Source organism: Etheostoma spectabile, chromosome 16, assembly GCF_008692095.1.
Source record: "Etheostoma spectabile isolate EspeVRDwgs_2016 chromosome 16, UIUC_Espe_1.0, whole genome shotgun sequence".
Taxonomy (NCBI): domain Eukaryota; kingdom Metazoa; phylum Chordata; class Actinopteri; order Perciformes; family Percidae; genus Etheostoma; species Etheostoma spectabile.
Window position 1 is genome coordinate 21,553,090 of NC_045748.1, and position 17,429 is coordinate 21,570,518.

At 39.3% G+C, this 17,429-nt stretch overlaps 1 long non-coding RNA gene across 1 annotated transcript in view; it reads right to left on the bottom strand.

Annotated features, from left to right (window-relative positions):
* The window catches only part of LOC116704180 (uncharacterized), a 16,799-nt gene extending 531 nt beyond the window's left edge, over window positions 1-16,268 (bottom strand). Inside the window, exons 1-2 of the long non-coding RNA XR_004335609.1 lie at window positions 16,213-16,268; window positions 113-119 (exon numbers count right to left, since the gene is read on the bottom strand). This is a non-coding gene — a long non-coding RNA (uncharacterized LOC116704180). The remainder of the gene's footprint in view (window positions 1-112; window positions 120-16,212) is intronic.
* Window positions 16,269-17,429: the final 1,161 nt, after the last annotated feature.

Here is a 17,429-nt window from a genome sequence, read left to right on the forward strand (position 1 = left end):
TCTTGATCAGGGGGCTGATGGCCAGGATGTATAACGCCGCACTCAGGGGGCAGCCCTGTTTCACCCCCCTCGCCACGTTAAAAGGCTCAGTTAAAATACCGTTCACATTAACGCGAACACTGGATTTAATATACAGACACTTGACCATATGAACAAAGGATTCAGGGAACCCATAATGTTCCATTACAGCCCATAAATAATCTCTGGAGACATAATCAAAGGCTTTCTTTTGGTCCAGCCCGATTATCAACGGAACACACAAACAACTCGAGCACTACCTCCGCCCACGGTTTTACTGACCTTTTTTGGCATGTGGTTTATTGGCGCTGACCGCCATGCATAATCCATTCTGTTTCTAAGAAAAAGAAAACAATTGACTAGCTTACAGTGACTGGGGGTTGATTCAGCTTACAAAGACCACAACCTCTCATCATATCATTGAGTAAATACGTATATTATTAATTGCTATTTGTTGAATGTGGGTGGTAGATTAACTGTAGCTTTTGACTGACACCAAAGGTCATTGGGACTATGTGCAGAGTGTGTTAACTTATCATTTGATGGCAGACCTGATGTTTTTTAGCTCTATATTTAGTATTATTAACATTTCTCTCTCAAGCTGTTTGTGTGAGAGGACATTAAACCTGAGGTTTGGTACCCGACACGCATGCCAATATGGACCGTCCAACATAACAGTAGTCACAGTACCGAATAAAAATAAAATTCGGTTCCCAACCATGGTTGCGAGATTTTTTTGTTGGGTAAGATTTAGGTGCGTGCTTTTGTGTTACCAGCCATTACTGTTGAATAGGCCTACATATTATGTTACATCAAGGCGTTGCTAGTAATGTCCGCCCAACTGTACTTTTTGTCTCCTTTTTATATTTTCATATTAAATACATTAAATGTATTATATATAGTATATATATATTTCATTTCATTTCATTTAATATCAAAACAAATGATTTTTTTTGGAAATTAATTATCTTCGCAAAGGAAGGTAAAGAAAATAGGGGCAGCTGTGGCATTTGTGCCCGACCCATGTCCAAATCAGTCAACCTTCAGGCAAATTGTCCCCGGCACATTCCACCACTAAATACTTCATTTATCACCTGACTGTAAAAGCCGTTATCACCTCGGAAACGTACTAAACGCCCTGCAGATGTTTCACTATTGCTCCGATAGTGATGGGTGTGAAAGCATGCTTTAAAAAGAGTTGTCTCGATCTGGAGAGTGAGAGGTGTGAATGATGCAAAGGCTTCCCGCAGAAGACACAACCCCATCAAGCTGCAGCACACGGAGTTCATCATATTACATGATTCCGTCCACGTCCAGATCCCAGTTTAGGCCCTGTTCCCACCTGCAATGTACCTTTGTCTTTGATATCTGAGATCGATTTAATATTATGTGAATAATCGGCCAATCGATCCTCGATGTGTCTTGGGGTGCAGGTCATGGCTGAGAATTAACCACCACCACCAGCCAATGTGGGTTAAATAGTGCAAGTGGCTGCTAAATTTTGCTATCCCTCGACCAGCAAACCACAACATGTGGAATCTATTACTCATAGCTGTCGGATGTTGGAATCCACCAACCACAGTGGCGGTGGACACAAAAAAAATGAAGTGATCTTCATGTCTGGCATGGGATTGTAGGTGCGTTTGGGCTGCAGTGTGCACACTTTCTCTGGCTCCTCTTGCTATCCACCAGTGTTGCTACCCCTCAAATATTGCCGTTTTTTTTTTCTCACAACACATTCGGACAAGTATTTTGAGAGCACATGTTTTGATGCTTCCCAGACAGTTGTTTCCAGATAAAGTTGAATGATGGGGTCACGCTCTGCTCCGCAACACATGGTTATTAAAATGACATAGGTTGTTGTCTTTTTTTGCATTTAATAATAGTTTTTGGGGAAGTCCGTCTGCGACTAGAGGCACAGTAGTCTGTAGCTGCCCCTTAAATAGGATCCTACACATTTCTTTAAAACTCATTTTTTTTTTAAACCCCAGTCCGCGCCACAGTATCAGGCCCTCTTATTCAAACATACGAGATGATTCCATTCTGGAGTATTTGGAACACATATCACACACATTAAGTATCCGTATGGATAAAACCTAAACCTATTTTCTATTCCTCCGTCGTGTACACAGCGTCCACCCCCATGGGGCCGACGGGGAAAACCCTTCAAGGTTTCACCTTCACTCTGACACGGCTGCTGACAGGAAGTAGCTGTCCGTCCCCACTGGCACTGCCGCTTTCCCCATCAGGGACACCACAGTATCACACTTGGTTACTCCTCTCTATACTGAGTCCACCTTGTCCGAAATCGGCTCACAGTTGTCCATCCCAGGATTTGATTTTACTTTGAATTTCTATACCTCCATACTCCGGATTCATGTCAAATCATAAGACCGTCATTGACATAAACAGTCTGTGGTCAGAATAGAGTCTTGATACTGCTCCTTGGGCTGGGATTATGGGGTTGTTTCAACCCAAAAGCCTCTCCTCAACCATCAAGACGACGGAACTCAGCTGGTTAACAGAGACTCAATACCCTGAGACGAACCGAGACGGGCCTCGTATCCCCTGCAACCCTCTTTGCACAGCACGGTTCCGTGCTACTCAACTTACTGTTAGCCTGATAACTTTCCAAGATTTTTTGTAGTGTTAAGTTTGTGTAATGTGTAATGTAGCGAACGTTCGTGGATGTGAGATCTTTGGCTACGTTTGCCTTTCTAGAGATGAATTGCAAAAGCACTTTTTATTTCTCGTTTTAGGCGGCTTGTTCTGACGCCGCGGCGCTCCCTCTCTCTCTTCGTCTCTCTCTATCTTCTCTCCAAGTATGTTTTTACCGCGCTTTTGTGGCGTTGTGAAGGCTCCGTCTAAAAAACTCTGCACTTCGTACCCTTTTGTACCGTAGATAATAAAGTGGATCATTATCTTTGACTTTCTATAGTTTTATAGCTGACTTACCACTGACTTTTCTATTGGTCCTGAACCACTGACGTCTCTTCTAAAACCAGCCTCTGTCGCGTGCACAGCCGAGCGACACATCAGCTGGCTTATGTCCTCCTGTCATGTTGATTTAAAACCATTTTTTTCAAGCATGAGCAGATTGCACAATAGAGCCCAGATGACGTGAAGGTACTTCCAACAAAAGTTCTGGGTTTTTTGAAGGCAATACCTGCACTATTGGTCTCACGAGTGCACCTGAACTCGCTCATGAGGTCTCATACTGGGAGTTGTTAAAATGGAAAGCATTTGAATTTCAATTTTCGATTTCAATCCGAAATATGACCACCCTAATAGTACATCTACAGATATAGTTTACAGGAGTGCTGTCTCTGCAGCACTGTATGTCCATACATCCACAATGTGCCTCTGTCCAAAGATAACCCCCCCACTCATCATGTTCATGTTCGTGGTTATAACTTGAATGTTCAACATTTTATCGTCTACTTTCCAATCATATGATTTAATGTGTATGTATGTTACCAGTAGCAGTCACTGCAATGACAGTTTGATCAAACGATTAAGCTTCGTGCCTATCTTTTTGTTATTCTCATAACTCCCATTAATTCAAGCCATTGGTTAAAGATTGCTGACAAAGCTAATTAAGACTACCAGCGCCAACACAACCTCTCTGTATCTCTGCAGTATGGTAGTTCAAAGATTTGGGCGTCTGGCAACTTTCCTCCGGCATGTTTTTTTTTTAATCCCTGTGTACTTCTTGGAAATTTGCAACGTGTGAGCAGTGTTGGAAGGGGCGGTGCGTGATCACGGGGGCTGTTTCATTTGGATGCGCTTACAGTGTTGTTGTCATGTACGTTACACTTCCTCATGGGGGCGACAGAAACTACACAGTATGCTTTAAACGATCGAAAGATAATAGCTGAAATCGAGTATGTATAATCACCATGATGGTTCGAGGGAGAAACACAGATCGTATCTTTAACGTGTGTCCTTGGGTTCAATCACATCGTGATTGTGTGTGGTGTGTTCTTAATTGAACTGCCTCGTTCTTTTTTAATCTGTTTATAAGGCTGATATGACTCACTGCCACGAGAGGATCATTTTTCCTTACATATTTTAACTCATTTCTCAGCTCAGGTGTAACGAACAAATTCCTATTCTACACAAGATGATGTGAGAGCCGCTAACCACATCTTGTTCCACCTGAACCTGTGTAAATCAGCTTCGCCCAAGCTTTTAACTGAGAACCCCTAATATCTCTGTTTAATTATTTGTTTCATATGTTTATATATGTATATATATATATCATATAATATATAATTATACATATAATATATATCACAATTTTATAACTATAATATAATATATATATATAGTATATATACAATACATATTATAATCATTTGATTTATATATATATATATATACCATACACCCAACACATACATATAATTTTGTAATAATTTTCCACGAGGTATCTCCTTCGCACCACACACACACCCCGACCACACACACACACACAACACACGGTAATGGACAGATGTCATATATATATATTCATGGATCAGTATATGATATTGTGATGTGAATATACAGTATAACATTGTGTGTTGTGTGTGTGTGGGGTGTGTGTGGGTGTGTGTGTGTGTGTGTGTGTGTGTGTGTGGTGTGTGTTGTGTGTGGTGTGGGTGTGTGTGTGTGTGGTGTGTGTATGTTGTGTGTGGTGTGTGTGGTGTGTTGTGTGTGTTATATATGTGTATACAACATTGTACTCTTATAGCGTTACCACAAATTATTCTGGAGAAGACTTTAAACAAAAAATTGACAATAAAAATGTCAATATAAAGCACATACCATTGTTGTTGCTTTAATGTCCCTTTCATGCTGAATCACCACCAGCAACACCTTTGGAACAGTTTGAGAAAATTTGAGATCAATTATATATATTTTTTTAGTTCACTTTTCTATATTTTTCCCTGCCCTCAGACACCTTCATGCTCTGCCTCAAAGATCTCACTGCGTTCATTTCTGTGCGTGTGATTTGCGCAGGTTCCGCAGCCTGACCAACGCGTCTCAGGGCACCCATGGGGTTTTCCTGCTGATGTTTGCTGATCTCACCAGGCCGCATAGCTTCCTCAATGTCCTGAACTGGATGAGTATTTTACAGTACATTTTCCTTATGACTATAACCATTTGTTTACAAGCACATTATTTTCTCTCCTTTATCCAATATCTGGCCAACACCTGTTGCTCATACACACAGCTGTGCAAATAACTTCTGTTTTACTTTGAACTCATTTGTTTGCTGTGTGTATTTGAAATACCCTTCCAGCCGCTACATCCAACGCCTGCCTGTGACGAATCCGATTAGTGTTGATGAAACAAGGGCCGGATCTGTCCGACCAATCGGGAGGTTCATAGGAACAGGCCAATGGGAGCTGGCGATAATATGTTTAGGTTGATTTTCCCGGTACCAGTATTAGGTCCCTGGTTTAATTTGGAGGTAGGGGATTAGGGACTTGCTATATGGATTTATTTCAGCTGACACGATACCAACAATTACCACTTCTATGGCCGATATGTATAATAATCCTGAATTTCCACTATTTTATCAAGTGGTTTTCATTGGGCCCTAGCACAAAAGTGTTTCTTGTAAGACTTAATTTTTCCATGCCTCTCAGCAAACATGTTTAGGGGCTTGGGATGCTTGAAAACTCGCCGTATAGTATTATAACATGGATGCAGTTTGAGTTCTTACTTTCACACACTCTCTCTCCCACACCACACACACACTGCTGTTGGTCCACCATGAACAATATCATCCACAAAGGACGTCCTTTAGACCAGGCAGAAATCGTTTCCTCTCCGGTGTCATTCCAGCCAGCCAGACCATGGTGTGTCTAGGTGCCGTGCACACAATTCAATTCCTGGAAGTACTAAACTCTGGGGAAGTTCCAATTTTTTGGGAGACTTTAAGGTTACGTTTAAATGTCATGCCTGTAAATGAAATGGACATTTACAGTTAAATGGAGAGCACAATTACATACTTACATTTCTTGATATAGCTTGGGGCTTATCTCCACATCCATGGACAGTACATTTCTGTCTATTTAAAAATATGACAACTACACAAAAACACCACCACTAAGTCTTGGTACTCAATATCATATATATTAAGTTGATAGACTTTTAGAAGTTTAAAGCCCAAGTGGCATGTCTCACGAAAAGTAGCAAATCTATTGATCAACTATATGAGGCTGTAAAGTAATAGTTTTTAATGTTTTACTCTCTCTAAAATTATCATTCCAATTGGGTCATTGTGCCAAACAATCCAAGAGTTTATAAGATGGTTTAAATTAAACTATATCCAGTGTCACTGTACTGTGACCCCATGATTCAACTCAGTAGTAAGCTGCATCAGTAGGTACTAGAAACCTAGCGTTTCTGTCATATTTGCTGACCTGACCCTATATGTTTTGAGTCTAACTACATGAACCAGGCTCATTTAAAAAGAAATCGGGCTCCTCTGGCCAACCTCCTACACCTTTATGTGCAGTTTTCGCGAAAAAAACACCCGCTCCCCGTTCAGATGCACCAATCAGGTCTACTGCGTGTCAATCCACTGTTCAGGACACACACATTAGGCTCGTTCGATGACCAGGTCTGCCAGAATCGACACCGGCGATCGCGCGCCGCTTCATGCCGGTTAGATTTGTCCGACTTGATCCCGACTTGCTCGACGTCATGCGACACGTGGGGCAACGAATCTCACGAGCACGGGGCCCGTTCTAGACCAGGCGGCGCAGTTTGTCTTTCACGACTGCAAGAGGCCAGGCGGACCCAGGCGGACCCAACATCTTGGAAAACGCCGCTTTCTCACTGATTTAAAACGCTGATTGGTTACAACATGATGACGTTTTATAAAAAAACCCTTTTTTTTTTTTTTTACTGTTTTTTGAATCGAGGATTTTACCAATCGCTATTTGTCTGATTTAAGACTATTCTGTCCATAAACACTATGTTGTGTGCTGATAGTTTAACGTTTTAGAAGTCAAGAGATTTAAATCTGATCAATCACGGCATCATCTCCAGTCTGTTGTGTCATTAAAATCCACAGTCGATGTAGACATTTGGCCACCTACTCTTCATAACTAAACCAACTGGAAGCCTGTGTACCACTGTATGCGGTCTGATTAATCTTTTATTAACTCGGAATCGCACCCAGTGTTTTCATCACTTCCCTGTCCAGCCTGAAGGCGCTGGAATCGTCTGGAAACTGTCCGACTTACCGGCAGCTTTTGTCACCACCGCCCCCCCTGCTACCGCCTGCTCTCGTCCCTTTACAGCGTAGGCGCATTCTATCTCGACGAGGGCCTAATCACTCCCCTTGTGGGGAGGGACTTGATGAGACTCTTTGCATGATGCCGAAGGGGTGGACTGAAAGCCTGTTATGTTTTACATTTTTTGGCCATGTCTGGATCCTTTGCAATCCTACAACTACCACCTTTAAAATAATTAATTATCAAAGTTATGATTATCATCACGGTTGATGTGTTACCAAGAATCTCAGTTTCAAACCGGGGGGGGGGGGGGGGACTTGATGTCTACAGCCACCTTTTGTAATGCAGAACACAACCAAACCACAGCTTAATTCCGGCGTTTGATTGCTTAAAATGTTTAGGTGGCGGACAGTCGGAAACAGTCCCCTTCCCCCAACAATATGGAGTTTTTGAAATCTATGCGAAAAATTACTAAACGGACTGAGCAACATTCCATCAAACCATAGGTCTTGGTGCATGGATATAAATGGTAAAGGTTAACATATTGGAAAAACACTTACGACGTGTTCCATGCAAGCAATAGGACTCACTCTTGCAAATTACAGTCCGGGGTTTAGGCATGTTGTGAACATGGTTCATTTTATACTAATTTCACATAGTTCCCTGTGCATTGTGTATACTGGAATCTTATCGCTTTCTGTCTCAATTTTATCAATCTATGCCCACCTTCCACCATGTGTCTGACCCCCAACCGTGCTCCCTAACAACTGATTATGCCTAAATGACCCTTAGTGGCGGTGTTGAACTCTCCATCTGCATTAAGTCTCTACACAGATGAATTTTAATGAAATGAACTGAAACCTGTAACTGGAAGGCAATTTCACTTAAAAATATATTCCCACAAGCAGACATTCTATGTAACATACTGTATGTATGTGTGATTTTGAGTCAAAGTAAACCCATAAATATCCAGTTAGCATTTTTACATACCTGTAGGGGCTTTCCATTACCATTAAATTCAAAAAACGTATTTCAATTGTCATAATTAGATGCATATAGAACATGTTCCATATTTCCATTTGGTCAATCATTGTTAAATCACCATTAAATTAATGCCTATTGTGTTTTCAAGTTTTTTGTAGTATTTTTTTAAACCCTCATGTTTGTCCGTGGTCAAATTCGGGTCCCTTTTCACAGATTAAGTTTTAAAGTTGTACTTCACTCAAAAGGCAGATTGATGTCCACAGGCAACGCTCTTTTGGGCAAAGTACAAATCGCTACTTTCATTAATAAGTTTTGGGGTCTCTAATTTTGATAGCATTTGAAAACAAATTGAATGTTTTGAAACTGATTGATAAAACGTTGACATTAAAAAAAAAACAGTCTCTGATTATCCTCAACATCCATTCCTTTACATTTTAGTCTAAATACATTCCCTAATTCTGCTTTTCTACTCAAACATGTAGTAGACATTTCCACAATGAGGTTAATTGACCAACTTCCCAAAATAACTGGTAAAAACATAAAGTTAAAAAGTTAGTGTTACGTAAAAAGAGTGCAAACATTGACAATAGGGACAAAAAGTAAGAAAAAGGAAATCATTGATAAAAGCGTCATAAAGATGTTGATTTTTGCAATTTTTGGATGTGAATGACAACACAAGGGTACAAAAAAGATTAAGTCCCTTGTGGCTTCATATACCATTTGAAATCACTCAAAAACGGATGGAATCCTTTTAAAAGTCCTAAAATTACTTGTGTGTTCTTGCTGGCCCCAGGATTCCGTACTTTGAGACGAGTGCATGCGACCGGACGATGTGGACAAGCGGTCCTCACTCTGCTGGACCCTGGTCTAAGAGGTCATGGCAGCATGCGTCGCAACACCCGCACCTCCTGTGAGCCGGCCAAACGGAACTGACAACAAAGCTCGCCGAGTCGCAGCCCATGAAAGAATCATGCATGCTAGATGAATGAAGTAACAGTCATTCTGCGCTCCACTGTCCGTTCTGTCCTTCCTCCTCGCACTTCCCTCCTTCTTTTACCTTCTTCCGTCATCTTTGAATTCAGTGTGTCTCATCTTCTCCTGTTCTTTCTCCCCCCCCCCCCCCTTTGTTCTTCTTTCCCCTCCCAAAGTGTCTGTCAGAGGGCAATCAACAACCCCCCCCTCTAGTGGATTTCAGGTAACGCAGTCTCAGCCTGTCTCCTTTCAGCTCTGTTTAGGAGGAAATGAACACAGGAGGCCAGTTTCACATTCACCGCTGTCAGACCATAACGTGCCTCGTTTAAAACACACAGCCGGGAATAAGCCCTGCGCGCTTCCAATTGTCTCTCGCATTGGTGATAGATTTTAATGATCTACAACAGCAAAAGGAGATGTTGAAAACTTTATATTGAACTCCTTGACAATGGCCCCCTTTTAGGCTGTCACTGATGACGCCACCTGATCGGACTTTAGGGTTTAAACAGCTGTGCCTGTGTACAGTAAGTCATGGTCTCTCCTTACACTTTTCCTCCTGCACCATGGGGTAAACCCACTCTAACCAGTTTTTTTCTTCTCATTTGCCCCCGGATCCCCAGCTTTTTTCGATGCTGTGCCTGCATCACCATGATCGTCATTTTCAGTGTTCAAGCCGTTTTGACTCTCTCACAGATGCAAGACTTTGCCAATATGCACCCATTGTATTTAATATACAGTAGTTGCTATGGGCCTGGTGAGGTCTTAGACACCAACGTCCCTTGTTCGCTTTCCATGGCTTACTTTAATATAGTATGACAGCTCAATCCCACAATGACTGTGCAGTTAATATTGGGCTTATCAAAACTTCATTTAGTAAGAGTAAATACCCGACATAGAGATCCCCTACACAAAGCAGGAGGGTAATAGCTCCTGCAGATCCGACGTTATTTTTCCTAACCGAAGTGGTCAGAGTAAAATGTTCTGCTTTCTTCTAGTTGCTATGATGATTAGTAAGCGTATTTTATAAATATATATATATATATATATATATATATATTATATATATAGTATATATATATATATCATATTGTGGTATCACACCCTTGACGAATTACATTTCTCTTGGCACATTAAAAACAAAAAAAAACGCGTAGAAGAAATTGTATACGACAGGTTCAACCATACTACCGTCACAGGCTTCCTGTTTACACATCTGATTACAGCTAATGTAGCTAGCTAGCCACAACCTGGCTTACCACCTGTAGGTTCATCCGTTTTAGCATGGCTACAAGTGTCTGCTAGTATTACCAATAAAGCATATTTTGGTATATATTATCCACACAACCAACATCTTTTTATCCAGACTAGCTTCTAACTATGTGTTGCCGTTGAGTTGTTGCTTTCTGTGCCAATATCCAATATTTGAAGTGTTCTCAAATTTTTCCCCTTTCTATCTGACTTGAATCCAAACAAAATTAACGTAACCTGCCTGCAGTGCTTTTCTTGTCCATTCTTACAGGACAGACCTGCCATATTTATTAGAAATCGCATTCTTTGTATAGTACATTATATTAATAACATTGCATATTTTGCTTAGTTATATATATATGGCGCATCTTTTCTGTTTCCCAGTCCCCCTACCAACTGTCATCTTACCCTCCGGTGTCTTCGGGTCCAATTTGACCCCTTTTTCAAAAAATTATTTATTATATTTTTTTCTTTCAAACAAATTGTCCAAAAAAGTAACTGGAGGGTTCCCGACTACAACGCTCCCACAAGTTAAATAATAATCGTTCACTAACTTTCCATTGAAATTGGGTGTTTTTTTGTCAATTTCATAGCATTTGGAGTGAAATAGTCAAGAGAGTAAATAAAAGTGACTAAAATGTGAACAAATGTAAAAAAAAACAAATTTTAGTGAGAAACTGTGAAAACAATGCTGAACAAAGTGACAAAATGTCAAAATGTGAACAATGTAGATTTCTTTTTTTTTTTTTTTTTTGTGAAAAAACACAAACTTTCAGGCTCAGAAAAAGTGACAAATGTAAAAAAGTGACAAAACATCGGGGGAAGACACAAAAGGGGCGAAAAAAAGACAACCGAAACGTTGTTAAAAAAAAAAAAAGGTTTTTCATTTGAAATTTTGTCTAGCAAACAAGAATTTGCAGGTTGGCGGAGACAACCAGGGTTAAAACTTGGAGACACCCACTGCTTTAGCTCTCTCCGGTTAGCAGGCAGGTTGGTATACTCTTCTACTCTCCTTAAATCTCCATAATGGTCCAGACAGTTTAGATACAGCATGAACATACATGAAAAAACATGAAGGAGAGAAAAAGCTCCACTCTATCTCATTAATGGACGCCCTAGCCAGCATAGACAGCTTGTTCCAAACTGATGTACTGTCTTGGCTTTTTCAAGCGTTATTCCACTGTGCGGAACTACTTTAATCTTTTATGAGTATGAGATAATCCCTAAAAGTATCAGCTACTAAGAAAGACGGTGGCTATTTTACGCTGGAACAAACGTGTCATGTAATTCAATATAGGTATGCAGTAATCCAAGGGAATGACCTTATGGTGGAGAGATAATTTAATCTAAGAAGCCATTATCTGAGATAGACTTTTCTGAAAATGAAAAAAAAACAAAAGTAAACGGCAGTTGGGGAGCTGATTTTTCATGTTGACCGAACCACATTATACAAAGTGAAATAGCGCTTAAAGGCCCCAACATGGCCTTGTTGTTAGATTTAAAGTGACCCATTATTTATATTAATAAATGGAAAACATTCTTATTTCTCTTGTCATATTTTGTTCTATCCTTCACATCTCACACATCTCTTTTCTATTTTCATGATCCATCAAGAAAATAATCTCACCTGCATTTATTTCTTTTTTTTCATTGCAATAGGTATCCTAGCTCGCTTGTCAAATTAACCTACAAATAACAATTCATCATCAAAAGTTGTCTAACGTGAAGCAAAATACTCTATTATAAACTATAAGTATACAGTGAAGTTATTTCCAAACCATTCGTCGTGGCTTTGACTTTTTTGGTTCAGCCCTTGATTGTTACGTGGACCAACTGTTTTTTTTTTTTTTTTTTTTTTTTTGACTTAACACTATATTGTTTTTCTTCATTGCATGCCAGACAATAGCAGTCCGTAGTAGAGAACCTTATGAAATCGCAGCATATTAACTAAATTCCCAGAGTTTATTTTAAGAGTCGGCATGTTGTTGTACCTGACGCAATGCTTGACCAAGCAAAAAAAAAACATCGTCTTTAAATGTAAAATTAAACACAACAAAAATCAGCTCGGAGGCCATGATCTATCTCTTCAGGCAACTCAACAGTTTTCCTTAAGTCAATGTACACCTTGATCCGCCTTACTTCATTAAAACCTTCACCAAGTTGAGTGAAACAGAAATTATCTTTTCCGCCTTGTCCCTTCAATAAGCCAAAGGGAGGTTTTTATAACAGCTGCATGGTCGTAGTATTACTGCGTTGGTTTTTATAGGTGTCCTGAAACCAGGGGCTGCCAAATGGGGTCCCGTAACGGTAAGTACACTGTAAGTGTGGTCTTGTGAGTAGACATAACATTTAGAATTTCATGTTTTGATATTGAATTACTTTTTATCAGTAATTGTGCTTGCGTGGATTCATGAAAACAAAAGTCCCGGGTTTAATCACTGTGGCTCGCCTATCGTCCCCTATATTTTAAACTACCAGTGTGCCAAAAAACCAAAAAAAAAACCAGACAAACTCAAACCTCATTCTGCTGTTCACTCCTTTACAAAAATGGCTTCGAAATAGAAAAATTGGTTTATTCTGTTTGGTGCCAAACAAGTCGCTTGCAACAGCTGATCTCTGTGCCATATTTGACACCACAGCTGTCTGAGATTGTAGTTTATTGAAATATTCATTTCCGACTACAAAGATAAAAGGAGTGGGCTCACTTAACATTCCTCCCCAGTTACTCAGCCGCATTGTGTTTAAAGTCCCCAAAAAATGCTATTACAGCTTTTGTTGGTCTAAATTAATAATAATAGTAATATGTATCCTTTTAGAAATTACAATCCTTATTACACACAGGCCTAATTACAAACATGCTCAGTACCTAGACAGTGCCTCAAATGGGAATGTCCAAGGGGGGGGGCTAACCCCATGTAAGGCGCCCTGAGCAGTTGGTGGTTCGATGCCTTGCTCAAGAGCACCTTGGCAGTGGCCAGAGGGCAACTGGCACCGCTCCATCTTCCAGTCCACCACCATACTTGTCCTTACGGGACTTGAACCAGCGACCCTCCGGTTCCCAACTCCCTACTGAGCTACTGCCACCCCAATTCTATTATAATGTACAGGTTACATATTTCTAACACTTAAGAAGCAGCTTATTGAATTTGAGTCGATGAGAGTCTAAGTTTATCTCCTTTAGCTCTGATTTGGTCACCACCAACGCTTGAGAGACCAATGAACTGCTAGTAAGTAATCATTCATTTAATAATTATTTAGAAACAAACACGACACACAAAATGTATCCTTGACCTTTTACCCAACCTTAATTTGCCGTATTTTCGGAGTAATCATTTGGTCTATAAATATCATAATGACAAAATCTCCATCCATGTCTCGTAGTCCAACGGTCTTTCTTTCAATGTCTTCTATTGTCCAAAACCCAAATAGTAAGTTTAATATGATATAAACAGAAATGGGCGGGAAATTATTCACATATTTGAGAGGCAATTTTCTGCCATTTTTTGCATGAAAATGACTTTCATGATTAGTTGATTGTCAAAATATGTGGCGATTTATTTTCTGTCAATCATTAGGTCTTGAACCATTGCCGCTCTAAAGCAAAAGAGCCAAAAAACATCAACGGTAATGGTGGTTTTTCTTCTTAGTTTGAGACTTGGCTTTATTCAAACTGCATACTGTTCTATGTTAGTCAGTATAAAATTTAATTTTGATTTATGTACATATGCTAGGCCAGGCTTAGCCAGTTCCGTTTTGGAAAGTGAAGTTAGACTCATTGTTGTGACCATAAACAGCGCTTTGCATTATGAATAGAAGGCGAGCATACAGCTGAGTTTTTTTTCAAATCGATATCAAAATATTTTCACATACTGTAGATTTTGCTTTTGTTTGCGTTACTACATGCAACATGCTTACCAAATCAGTACATTTTCAGTGCTCCTCAGCATTTTCATGACCCCGTTAACCAATGCCTTTTATTGTGACGATCTTCTGACCAATTTGTCAGCTTTCATATCACTGGCCGGCTATTTTCGTAACATTTCAACCTCTGGTTTTCAAAAATAACCAGCTGTCAGTTTTCATAACATTGTTGATTTACACAGTACCCGTGTATCTATGCCGTCAAGAACATGCCAAACTGTAGGTGGCACTGTAGATTGATAGATAGATATGTAATGATCCATAAAAAAAATGGAAATTATGTAGCCCCCTTAGCCATCAGAATCCCTCCCTTCTCTTCCTCACTTCCTCGGCTGCTTAAAACTTTCTCGCTTTAATTTAGATTTGAATATGTTTTTAACATTTGTTCTTCTTCATCAATCATGTTTTTTTCTTGCATTGTCTCCTCCATTAAATGTTTTTTTTTATTCACTTTGAAAGTGTACCCGTTTTTAAGAGTCCATTTTGTGCCTGTTTATTAACTTCTTCTGTCTGATCCCTGTAAGATTGTGAACTATTGAATTTTTTCATGCATTATTGGATTATGATTACAAAGCAAGGGAAAAGAGACCAAGTCACGATGTTTTTTTTTGTGCCCGATATATCAAAACTTATCATCCAAGTACCTCCTAAGAGTTTTTTATTTTGAATCCTTTGTGTGTGAATTGTCTCTGTGCCTGCAGTCTGTACACGTTCTTCATTTTCCCACTGGGTGTATCAATGCTGTGTGCGTGTGTTTGTTGGGGTTGGTCGCACTGTCAGCATGTCGGACACAATGAGAATGAAATGACCTGCGATGCGTTTAATGTTTTCTGATGTCAAACTGCAATAAACCTCTGTTTGTTTTACCCGTGTTTCTCTTTTTATCCAGAAGAGTAGATACAGATCAAAAAGAGTGTGATCGCGTAAGGGTCCTCTGTAGTGTGAGTGTCCCTGTGTTGGTGAGAACACGGCAACATGATCCCTAAGCAAAATCCATAACGCAGGACTTCACCATGGAACAACTGAAAAGCTTTTGATTTTTTATGGAAAAGTATTGCCATTTTCAATGTTTTCACCACAAGAAACTGTACAATCTGCCCCAATTTCACATGCCAATTTCAACCCACTCTCCTATGGCTTTTTATCACTTTTTCAACATATGCCCTGACTTTTTTTAATCACGTGTTGTCACAAATATAATATCCTATTCAATACTAGGACTACTTTTAGCATACTTTTTATATGACTACTGTGACTTACATGCTATCTATCACTTTTATTAAGTTTTTGACATACTATACTATGACTTTTTTCGACTACTAGCTATGACTTTTAAAATCACTGTTTGTCAACTAATTAATATCCTATTACATAACTATGACTACTTTTCAACATACTTTTGTATATGACTTTAACATGCTATTCTCTCACTTTGATCATTTTTGACATACTATGGCTTTTTTCATTACTGTCAACAGACTATTACTATACTAGGACTAGAACTAATTCAACACACTTTTTAATACACATTCTATACTAGAAGCTTTGTTTTCCCTTTTTCGACATACTACTTCCCATGTCTTTTATCACTTTTTTATTATATACTAGACTACTATACTATACTACTTTTTACCATGCTATTCTATCACTTTCATCCCTATATTTTTTGTGCATGCTATAGTAGGGCTTTTTAAAAAAATGAATACACTTATTTGTAAATGGACTCAGCAGTACACTACTTATGTACATAAAAGAACGACTCTTCTAAGATGTCATATCCTGTACAGAGGTAGGTGGTTTGACATCATTTTGCTCCAACAGGGACAACATCCACCGAATGGACTACATCTTAGCAATCATGTGACTTCATGCCATGAGATCATGTGACTGAATTGTGTTTTAAGACCAGAGTTCCTCCTGTGCCTTAAACAACTGATGATGTGTGGATAACCACTGAAACGTTGTATTTTACTGTTTTTAAATTAAAGCTTAGGTACATTTTGCAGGAAGATCTTTAAACCAATCACATTCTCTCTCTCTTCTAAACTGAACACTTGTCAGGGCAGTCATTTTATGTTTTGACCAAGCAGCGGCCTTGGATTTAGTGACCCAATGACAGCACGACGTTCCTTTTTTAAAGAGGACCTCTCTCTGCTGCTCAGTTGATCATTTCAGGCTAAGCGGACACCATCCTCCCCCCCCCCCCCCCCTCGCTCCTCCATCTTCATCACGCTGTGCTCCTGGTTCCTCCTCTGGCAAGATGCATCGGCTCCTGTGTCGGTCTTCGGGTCCCGCACATCACCATCAGTGTCTAGACTCCATCAGGGGAATCCCTTCTGGTTTTCTACCCACACACACACAAATATCATTCATAATGATGGAGTCTAATCTCCAAAGACTGTACATGTCATATCCTGCATTTGTACAATAATCTTTGCCTATCTCAACAAAGTCTTTCCGATTGGAAACTCTTAAATGGCCTTTTATCACTTTTCGACATACTTAACTATTTTTTTTCAACATGCTAAACTATGACTTTTTCCCCCTTTTTTCAAACATACTATACTATATTTTTTTTTCAACATAATATACTTGACTTTCTTTACCACACCTATGCCATGACTTTTTTGACATACTATACTAGACTTTTTTCTACAACTATACTATGACTTTTTTCTACATACTATACTATGACTTTGTTTCTACACACTGTACTATGACTTTTTCAAAATATATACTATGACTTTTTTTACATACTATACTATGACCCTTTTTCCTACACCTGTTAGTACTTTTTCAAAATACTGTACTATACTTCCTTCTACATCCTCTTCTATGACTTTTTTTTACATACTATACAATGACTTCTGTTGACATACTATACTTAGCTTCTTTTGAACTATACTATGACTTCTTTTGCACATACTATACTATTACTTCTTTGAACATACTATGATGACTTCTGTTGACTATACTATGTAGTTTCTTCTAACACACTATACTTTGACGTGTTCGACATCCTATACTATGAATTCTTTCTCCATACTATAC